The sequence below is a fragment of the Lactuca serriola genome, chromosome 9 (genome assembly GCF_051521515.1).
Source record: "Lactuca serriola cultivar US96UC23 chromosome 9, Lser_US96UC23_V15, whole genome shotgun sequence".
NCBI classification, from domain to species: domain Eukaryota; kingdom Viridiplantae; phylum Streptophyta; class Magnoliopsida; order Asterales; family Asteraceae; genus Lactuca; species Lactuca serriola.
This window is the reverse complement of record NC_136416.1, coordinates 132,486,815-132,498,756: the sequence shown is the minus strand read 5'-3', so window position 1 is coordinate 132,498,756 and position 11,942 is coordinate 132,486,815.

Sequence of the window (11,942 nt, the reverse complement as noted above, 5' to 3'; positions counted from 1 at the left end):
GTAATATTTGTGTAATTTACACAGTTAAAACAAGTTAGTTGTTTTATTATGTATAAAAAAGAAGAAGTTGCCAATATGTGAATACCGATAAGAGGTAGTTACCCTTTTAAGTCATTTTCCCATCATTCATTCGGAATACCTTTCCGGTTTTGGGTAGTTCCATTTGGAATTTTTTTTATTTTTTTATTGTAAGGTTAAAGGTAGTGCTACGTTTCGAATCTATATTTATATATACTTATAAAGAATTATTTTTCTTTTTCACCTCATTTATTTAAAACTCTCATGGTTTTTTAATTTCTTTACAATAATATTATAAATAAGTTAAATAATGTTCTATAAACAAGAAATTATAATTTATTACAATGTCTTCATCCAATATCGATGGTGAGAGTAAACAAGAGAACATTTCTTTTTCTATAAATAGGAAAGGTTGTGAAATGTTTCAAATAGACCAAACCATGAGAACTTCTTTATGTCTACCTTTGTAGGATTTTGAGGGTATTATTTTGTGAGATTGTCTATATTGACAAGAGTCTAAAACCATGATATAGGAAATGGATATCATTGCTAAACAGCACATCAAACGGTGAGCTTAACTTTTCTAAACTAACCATCTACAGGAAAATCATTAAAATTTTGTTTTTGCAGCCTTTTTTCTCCTTCGCATACAAATGGTGATGTTTTTCCTTTGTGAGAAATTCTAGCATCTTAAATGCTTAGATTTTATTTGCGTAACAAATGCTTTGAATTCCATCACAAAGTTTATTTTTCAATTTTAATATGTTGGCTTTTTTAAGTGAAAATTCACTCGATTGTTAACACTTAGCATACAACAAAGATGGATTGTTTCAGCTTCTTTGAACATAATGGACCAACCATAAAATATTACTTTCAGTTTCACTTTTAATTAAGAAAAACATTGTGGTTAGAAATTTTGATATCCCATTGATAAATTTAATGACAATTGTTTTAAGTCCTTACAAAAGTTATTACTCCCATGAGTTTTTGTCGTGACTATATTAAAACCACAATACCTAAATTAACCATATATTATATCTTATGTTTGACCAAATTAAGTCTTAAGTTGAACTGTTATCCATAATATTTATTTTCTTATTTTTTACAAAATATTGATATAACTAATAATAAAATTTAATATCACTCAATGAAAATTAACACTTTCTTAGCTCATTTAATGATAAAAAACAAAGTAAAATTTTTTAACTACCTCAAAATCTTATTAATATTGTTGTTATCTTTCTGATTTTTTGAATCCTATTGAATTTAAATAATCAAACTAAAATGACTGCTTTATTCTGATTCTTCAATTTTATACATTTTATTTAAATTATATGTTTCTAACATATTGATTATGATATTTTTGATGGGGTTTACATGCACTAACACGGATAAATCATTATACACTTAAGGGTACATGCAACCTATTAGATCTAACCATAACACTATTAAAGTAACATTCTTTTGAACAACAATAACCCTATAACCCTTAGTTATTTTCGAAATTAATAAACAAGTTAGGGATTACATACCTTTTTGATTGTTATAGTAAACAATCTAACATATCCTACTTGAAATACTCTTGGAAGCAAGCACCAGAAATCTTGTGTCTCTGATGCTTCACACTCAAACCCTAATAACCAAGGAGACTTGAAGAGAGAGGAGATGATAAGGTAATTTTCGACTATCCTTCTAAAGGAATGATTGGTCGAAAATATGAAGACAATATGTCCTATTTATAGTTGATAAGAAAACCTTAGATAACCTTTACTTGATTAGAATAATAATATCTTAAATCAGGTAATTATCTGGTTTCCTAGTTTTCTCCAAGGGATATTCTAGAACCCTAAAGTTCCTTCCAAACCATCCACCTCTTGCGAAAGGTTCTTGAATGCCTTTTCTTCAACTATTGAACAATTATAGCTTAGGTCCTTGCATTTTTAATTAATCCAATTAATCCCAAAACTAATTCTAATTAGTTTATGGTTAATTCTTAATTAAAAGATACGAGGGCGGCCCAAAAGGACTTTGTCAATAGTTTAAGTATATACCAATTTAATTATTGGCTTAGACATCTACTCCAACAATTTTCACTTTGATTCTTTTTGGGTGGTAATTACAAGTAGACTTTTACATCGATAACAATATATTTTGTGGTATGTTTCATCAACATCATCTGATTCTTTTTACACACTCTTTCTCTTTATCTTTCTTTATTAAAGTTATTGTCTCTTTTCTTTTCTTTTCTTAAATTTAATATATCACATTATGTTCCTAGCATTTCTCCATACACAGAATGGATATATGTGTTGGATTAGGTGTCTAAGCCCATAACTATAATTGGTATATAATTGACCCGAGAGTAGCATGGTCCATTTCGGGTTGCATATCACTAGAACGATTTGATAGGATGGATACTTGAGTAAGAGGTTACTTATGATTTATTAATATATTATAAGTTCTAATATATTAATATGAAATCATATTATTTAATTAGTTTTGATCAAGAATTAATTTGGAAGTAATTATGTTATCAAAAGAGACTAATTAAATATATGGGGATTGATTTGGTAAATCAGTGATTCTTATAGTATGGGCCAATTGTTATTTAGGATAGGTTAAACCTATATGGTAGTCCATGTATAGTCCATAGTGGTTTAACTCATGGAGCCTAAGTAATATGAAAGGTCATAGGCATTAGGGTTTACATGGATGTAATCCTAGACTTTGCCACACTATAAAAGGACTCCCTTAGCACCCAAAATCGAACACCAGAGTTCTTGGAGTTCATTAGAACCGATGTTGGAGCTAGCAACATCTCTCTCAAGTTATCCTTTGTCCTAGGTGTGTTGTGAACTGTTTGAGGCATCACACTTGGGGTGCTAAGTTCTTAAAGATCGAATACAACAGGTTCCACAAGCTACATAAAGAGGTAAACTCCTAACTAGTATTTTATATCGTTTATGTCAATTGTATGCTAGTTGTAGGCTTAATGCTTTGGAAACAATATTGCATGTATAATTAGAGAAAACATAGATCCAAAGCATTTAGGGTTGTATGTGTTGGATTAGTGTCTAAGTCCATAACTATTTTGGTATGTACTTGACCCGATGGTGCATGGTCCTTTTGGGTTGCCTTCACCAAAGCAACTTGACTGGAGAAATAAATAGAGAGAGAGGTTATTATGATTTATTAATGTGTTATAAGAATAATATATTAAAGGAGAAATCATATTTGTTTAATTAATATTGGTCAATAATTAATTAAGAATTAATTTTGTGATCAAGTGTAATTAATTAAACTAGAGGGGCTGACAAAATAAGGTAAGGATTATCTTATATATAGGGTGAACGAATTTGAGGTGATAATGCCTTAGAATTCGACTAGGATAAGGGTTTCTAAGAGTTATCTTATGGTTGCTTGGTAGACAAGCAACTAGATAAGGATAAAGACTAAAACCCTAATCTTTACACCTATATAAACCCCCTAAGGCCTTAGAATTCGTGTACTTGATCCCTAGAGGTCCTAAGGACGAAATCTTATACCTCTCCTCTCTCCTTATACCTTCTCCATTTGCTCTTGGTGTTTGTAAGCCATTAGAGGAGTGACACTTGTGACTCTAAGCCTTCCAAAGTCAATTCAAGGAGGAATTGGGATTGTTATTACTACATGACAATCAAGGTAATATATTAAACCTAATTATATGTTAATATTGATTTCCATATGCTAGAATTAGGGTTTATAGTCTTGGATTCAAAGCATGTACAATAGAGAAACCTAGATCCAAGCATTAGGGTTTGTATGAGCACATAGGATGTCTTATAACCAAAACCCATCAGTGATATCAGAGCCTAGCTTGGTTTCAATTGTATTGATGCATTAGATATTTGGAAAATTCGTTTTTTTGGGTTTCTGGAGGCTGGACTCGCCGAGTCCATAGCTGAACTCGCCGAGTCCAAGGTAACTCGACGAGTCCAAGCCTGACTCGACGAGTCAACTCGTCAGATGAGGATAGTCTCGGGATTTCTTGTTGTTTTTGCATTGGGATAGTTACCTTATCATGTTAGATCAATATTAATCCGATATATGATATATTTGACTATAATTTGATCTAATAGAAGATATTTATCAATTAATAAGATAATTGTTTCCTTATATGATAATTGTTTAATTATTTTGACTTAATTGGTAAATTGTTTTGCAAGAAATCATTAAATAAATCAAATATGGATAATTATGTAATTAAATGTTAATTTAAATTATTTGTTATTTGATCCTTATGTTATGAAAAGTTTCATATTTTCCCCTTAGGTTTTATAGTTTAAATTTGAACCCAAAAGTTTTGTTATTTTTGAAATTTAAATAGTTGAAACCCAAATGTTTTGAAAAAGGTTTCAAAACTTGCCCTCAAGTTTTGGAATTTAAATTTTGATTAAATGGTTTAATTTTGATGTATATTTAAATTCTAAACCCTAATGTGTTGAAATGTTTCAAAACTTGCCCTCAAGTTTTGGAATTTAAAAGTTGATTAAAAGTTTAATAAGGAATGTTAAATTCTAAAACTAGTATAGTTTTGAAAAAGTTCAAATCACACCCTTATGGTTTTATTAATTAAGGTGTATAATTAATAGAGATTTAATAAATCCATAAAAGTCTAGGTTTACAATTTAATTGAATTAAAAGTATAATTGTTAAATTGAACCACCTAATATTTTAAAAGTGTAAAATACACCCTATACTATATATATAACATTAAAAGTCTAACATTATATATATATATATATATATATATGTATGAGTAAAAGTCAGTCTTACCGTTAGTAGGCCTCATTCACGAAGCTGGTCTATAAGGGGTGTTTAAGGAAATTGCCTATAAAATGACGATTGAATGGGTATCCACTCTTACCCACCGCACTCTTGACTAGTGGAGGGTCGTTAGCCGAACGGGTAGGATAGGACAAAACCTTCCATTATAAGTATAATGAATTATTAAAGTAACTAAATGTTTTCATAAAATTCTCAATCTTAGTTACTTAGGCAAAAGTGAATTGATGCAATTCCATGAAATTACACTTTGTGCCCTTGCGAAGACGTTAGTGGAGCGTGTGTGGTTTACCGGCACATCGAATAGGTGACTGTAACATGTGAGTGCACCATGTAAGTTTGCATGGTTATTCACACCCGCTTTGTGATCCTCGGCATCCCAGTCACAAACAAGAGGGGCATATCGAGATTTAAACATGCCATTGAAATGTTCAATGAATCTCAAAGGATCTAGGAGTTTTCATAGATTTAAAACTTAAATTTCTTTTTCGTTTTTCATGGTGGAAATTAGTGAATCGTCATTCACTTACCTTCAAATATTCTGCAACTAGATTACGACATCCCTTTTCTAGGTTGTAGCGTATTGTGTTGGGTCCTAGCCTTGGAATTTCATTTGGGTGATCTACCAAGGACTCAATCTATCAACTAACTTGAATTTCGTTTTCTCCCGTTTTGTAGATGTGAAAGTTCGACAACTATGGTCTTCCCGAATTCCGTGGAACAAGCATTCCACATGAAGATGATATTCCACGATTCGATCGAGGAACAAGAAATCATGCTTCACTTCCTCCTCCTCCTCCAATTATTCTCCCTAACCCACAAGATTGTAAAATTGAAAGGTTCAATATCACTCAAGCCCTTTTGGCAAGTAAACATAAAGAAGGAAAGTCGGTGTGTACACACGTCCTAGGGATGAAGTCACACATTGATAGGTTAAGAATGTTGGGATCTATTGTATATGAGGAAATGGCTGTTGATTGGGTTCTTCAGTCACTTCCTAACTCATATAGTGAGTTCGTAAGAGAGTACTATATGATGAACCGCGACGTGACCCTTATAGATCTCACCTATATGCTTATTGCTGCTGAATCAACAATGGTTTGGCGAAATTGAAAAGCAAAGTTGATTGGTAAATCTGCCTTCAAGACCTCTATGGATATAGACAATGGCAACGAAAGACATGCTATGATCGAATAGTTTGATCATAAGAGAAAGGCAATGTCTAAAGTAGTTCCATGTCATAAAAAGGTCAATTTGCTTTTATTGCCAAGAGAAGGGGCATTGGAAACGAAGCTACCCTATTTACCTAAGAGATCTAAAAGATGGGAGAGTCGAAACGTATGGCTCTGCTTTAGGTAAAATCCATTGACTAACTCTTTTAAGCTTCTATTCTAGATTCTTAATACATAATGTGATAAGATTACAATTGATGTTTGGTAGGATCGAAGAAAAGAAAGGAAGCTTAAGGGAAGAAGTGAGCAGAATCTAACCGTGTAGGAATGGATTTCGATCGCATTTCTCGAAGATTAGATTCTTGAGCTAATACTTAGAGTTAGAATTAGATTGCTAAGAAAGATGTATTAGCATAAGTTTTTCAATGAGTTGCATTGTAAGGACAAATTTTTTCCGCAGTAAAATAAATTTTGATTTTAAATTTTATTTATTTATCCTTACAATGGCGTGTATGAAAAATTGATGTTAAAATGTTTCTATTATTAGCAGTAATGGATTTGGTTCTTATGGAAAGTCGAGAATTTACCAAATAGGGAGAGTTTCTCATCGCCCAAGCTTCAATTGGACAGAAATTTGGAATCATGCAACTTGGTTGCACGATGAATGAGAAATTTCATATTTGATAATTAGACTAACTCATTGACAAAGTGTCAAGTGAAGGACTAGGAGATCGAGTACACAAAGTTGTGTGTTGATCAAAGTCCACCATAAGAGTAACAAAATATTCGTCATGATTTACTAAAGGTTTAGCAAATATGATTATACTTATAAAATTAAGTATAATTCTGAATTGATTGAAAAAGTTTAAATCAATAGTAGAACGAATAACAAGAATCAAGTAGGCAGAAAGATAAAAGTTTCTCCATTCTAAGAAGAAGGGAGAGTACCTTTTATGCTTTATGATAGGTCTTAATGATTAAGAACCATATCTCAATTGACCCTCTAAGTGAGTCTTAGTACAATTGTATGTCTAAGAAGAGGAATCAAGAATTGAAGAAATGGTTAAATCAAAAAGTCAATCATACTTCGTTCCAAATCAAGTCTTAGAGTTAAGATTATGACATTGAGTGAAAAGTATTAAGAAGGTTTATAACATTCATTAATTGTGGAAAGTTGTGATGTCTTGGATAAGACAAAGAACAACTAAGACCAAAATTGTGAAGTGTTTTGTTTTGATAAAAACTACACTAACTCTTGAATATTTGTTTGTCAAGAAATGTTTTGACAAGAGAATCATATATGTCAAGGAGTCAGTGGGAGTCTTTATAGTCTTGAAAAGTTTCAAGAACAAATCAAATAAACCTTATCGATCATCACTAGCACACGAGTTGAGGTTTACAACCTATCGTGATGACATTATTTTGTTTCTGTGCCAATCCAATCGAGTTAATTATGCATGTGAGTTCTATGAGTTCTCATTTTGAACACATAAAAGGCAAAGCACCTTAATCAATGAAAGGTACATTGATAGGAAAAGGTGAGTTGCTTAACTACTTGGAAGACATGGTGGGCAGCTATGCTACCATAAGGCAAGAAATCAAGATTAAGAAAGTTCGGTCCATATGAGTTTGAATTTGTCGTAAACTTTAGTTTTAACAAATTCACATGGATAGGAACACATAGACCGCTCAAATATAAGTGTCATAAGATTTCCTCCTTCATAAAAGTGATTGTGAGGAAATGCTTTCACTAAGAAAGATTTTAAGAAGATAGTGATTGTAAAATTGCATTCTCAAATTCGATTATGGTTACGGCATCCCTTTCCATAATTTGAATTGTGAGGCTTGGTAATTGTTTAAACACACATATGAACTATCGAAGGCAAAGGTGTATAAGTTCAAGAAGCCTTGATAAAAGATTATCAAAGCACTAAGTATTAGAAACATGAACTTATGAAATTCAATTAGCATTGTTTTCTGAAAGTTAAGATGTTTATGAATACATGTCGAAGCTAGTGGGAACATAAGTGTTATGTTTTATAATAATCATCAAGATAGTGGGAGCATAAAAGTTATGATTGTATGATTATTAAGGAAAGTATTGCAAGGTTAGCAATATTAATTATAGAAAACAAGAGTCATACTTTGCAAAGTCGCAATAGTTGAAGAATTGTTTTGCTATAATTAAGGGAGAGAATATTATGCTTCATTTCAAATCTAAAGGCTTAGGTTGTGGAATGTTAATAAAATTTAGTTAAAGGTACAGAGTGTGTTCTTAAAATTTCGATTATGATTACGGCATCCCTCTTTACAATTCGAATTTTGAGAACATAGCAAATAAAACATTATGCGTCGTGTCCCATACGCTTCGGGTATAGGATCAATTGCAAATGCTTTAATGTTTGACCATTCTAAAATTTTCCAAATGTTGAACGCATTTAAAGGGAAAAGGGACTAGAATTGGTTTTGACTAAAATAATTAAACAACTATCAAAGGACAATCCAAAGTTCGACGAGGATTGGTCGCTTGTGAGTAGTTGGAAGCATGGTATTGGATGGACCATATCGACATTATTATGAATAGAAAAGATTATATTAAGAATGAGTTGTCATATGGAAAATATGAAAATGTGTCCATATTGGATGGACCATATCGACATCATTACGAATAGAATGAGATTCTATTAAGAATAAGTTGTCATATGGAAAATATGGTAATGTATCCATATTGGGAATTGAATATTAAAAATCTATGACTAGATTAGAAACTTTTATGCAAAAGGATGTTCAAAGGAATGTACTTTGAGTGAGAGACATCATATCTAAAGAATTGTCTTGTAACAATCTCCGATAGAAGACTTTGTAATATCATTGGCAATAGTCTTTGTGACTTTGGTGCATTGGCATTACGAAAGGGAAAGTTGCATAAAATGTTAGAATCTAGCATATTCTATAAGTGGCAAGAATTTGATATTCTTAAACTTATGAAAAATGGATTTGGAGTTGTGAAATGAGAATGATTGGAAATGTGTTCAATGTGATCTATTTCACAAAGTAAGAACCATAGGTAAACATTGTGTGCATACTAGGAGCATGGGACAAGTGTAATAATTCAAGTACGAAGTTGATTACCCGAAACGACAAATAATGAGTAATCAATATGGTGATAAATAAAAGGTGTTTTATTTATACTCAAAGGTTTGAGGCCATATGGGATTAGTATTATTCTTGTGTTTCACATTTGCATGTTTTGACTTCCAGATTAATTGAGTTTATTAAGAATAATCGAATTATTCAAACGGGCCACAGTCGTTCATATGTTGGAAGTAGGTATGAATGAAGACTGTCGTGAATTGGTGTGTGGATTGTCTAGAAGAGTATTAGACATAAGCAAATGTGACAACCCGAAATTTCCATTTGTACGAACATCATCTATTCAATAGAAGCTAGTCCAGTTTCAGTGATTTTCATACTTTTCCGAACAAGTTTGTGTACATTAGGGTTTATGTTTAAGGAGATATCAGGAGAGTGGATGCTCCTGGTTTTGTGAAATTTGAGCATTCCAAGTTTCATAATGTTACAGTCCAATATCAGGAATAAAAATATTTTCTGCCAAAATATTCCAGGACTATAAATAGTTTTCTGAATTAAATTAATTCATTATTCACAATTCCAAATAGAGAAAAGCCATTTTCTCTCTGACGGATCTTCGGGTTTTCATCCCAGATTGTGAGTCTACTTTACTAAATGTGTTTCAATACTTGTTAGATGCTTTATAACATCAATTACATGTTTAGATTGCAAGATCCGGGAGTTTACCGCCCAAGAACGTTCTTGGGGAGTAAACTTCAAAATGGAGCTTTAAGGCTACCTAGACCCATTTTCTTGTTAAGCAACTTATTAAGGACTTAGTATATGATCATAAGAGACTAGAAAGCATCCAAAATCAACAAGTAATAGGAGTTTATGGCCAAGGACTTTTTCTTGGGCCGTAAACCCCTTTTCAAGGGCATTTAGTGCCCTAAACTACCCCTAAAGCTTAAGGACTTTAACCCTCAAATGCTTGTAACCATTTTAGACATCAAAACACTTCAAAATCTAAAGTTTATAGGAGTTTATGGCCAAGAACATCTCTTGGGCCGTAAACCCCTTTTCCAAGGGTTAAATGCACCACAAACACCCCTAAGGCTTTAAGACAATTACCCTTGAACACCTAGGACTTGAATGGGGAGTAAAAGACATCAAGAACATCCCTTAAAGGGAGTTTACGGCCAAGGAACATCTCTTGGGCTGTAAACTCCAAGTGAAGGCACAAATGTGTGCCTCTTGTCCCCATTAGCCTTAGATGAAATCATGGAAGCTATCCTAGATGTGCAAGTGCCTCAAATGAATTAAAAGCCATCACCCCATAGGAGTTTACGGCCGTAAACTCTAGGGTATATGGACATTAGGCCGTAAACTCCCCTATGGAGCATTCTAGGGCCTTAAACTACTTCATGTATTATTCTAACAAAGCTAGGAGTGTTCTAGGATCAAGATAACACCTTAAAACACCCAAAACCACCAAGTGAGGAGTTCACGGCCATAAACCCATGAGTTTACGGCCGTAAACTCCAAAGGGTGGGGTTTGTTGGGTGGTGAACTCTTATACAAGCCATTTGATGCTTCAAACCCTTTTGCCTTGTCCCGTAGCAATTTAGATGCAACCATTAGGACCTTTAACACTTATGAAAAGTGTTTACATGTTCCTAAGTGTCTTAACTTATTTGTTAAGTTATTATTTGGCTAATTAGTTATATATATGCTTATTATATGATAAATAGGCTCGTGCGTGTAAACAAGTCTCCGTTTGCCACCTATCACGGTATCCGACACTACAATTCGTACAACTCACCACAAGTGAGTTCATACCCCTTTAATCAACCTTTGAAATGATTTTAAATGTTTTAAATACTTTATGGGGGGATACAAGTCAAATACTTATAGTTATTGCTTCAATCACATGTGATTGCATTTAATCACATGTGATTAATAACTAGGAAACCAATGATTTTTACCACTGTTCAAACTGTTTATCAAACTGCTTTACTTTGAAATGTTTTACGAACTCTTTTACTATCCAAAATTATTTACAAAATGTGATTTCAAACAAATGTTTCTTATACTTAAACTGTTTTTATCAACTTATGCCTTCAAATTGTTTTATAGATTGACATCAAGTCGATCTTCTTTTGAAATTATATTTATCTTTCAAATGTCTTTTCAAAACTTATTTAGGCCTTTATATTATCAATTGCATGCCCATATATGTATAGATATATAAATAATGTTTAAAGGGCTTAGGAAGGCCATCCGCCCTATTTCCTTTTTCTCGATTTGGATGTGGTCTGGTGGGATTTCGGGTGACCATCCGAAGGTCGTTTCCATATTACTTATATATCATATATACATGTATAGACATAAAAGTACTTCCATATTCATACTTATCAGTACATCAATAGTTAGTTACCATCGGGGTAACACAGGAACATATACAGTTATACTAGAAACAAGTACATATACGACTATACTAGAAACATGAGCATATACAGCTATACTAGAACCATGTACATATACAATTATACTAGAACATGAACATATACAGCTATACTAGAAACATGTACATATACAATTATACTAGAAACATGAACATATACAACTATACTAGAAACATGTACATATACAACTATACTAGAAACAGGAACATAAACATCTATACTAGAACGAGAAACATTACATATACAAGAATACGTTAACAATTGTGATCCACTGTGTCGGAGCATGCCTTAAATGTCATGGCCCGAGTTGTAGCCAGAATTCTCTTGGAGGGAGAGCATGAGTTTGCGTATAGATCTATACTGGATTGACTATCCTACACCTTGCTGCTAA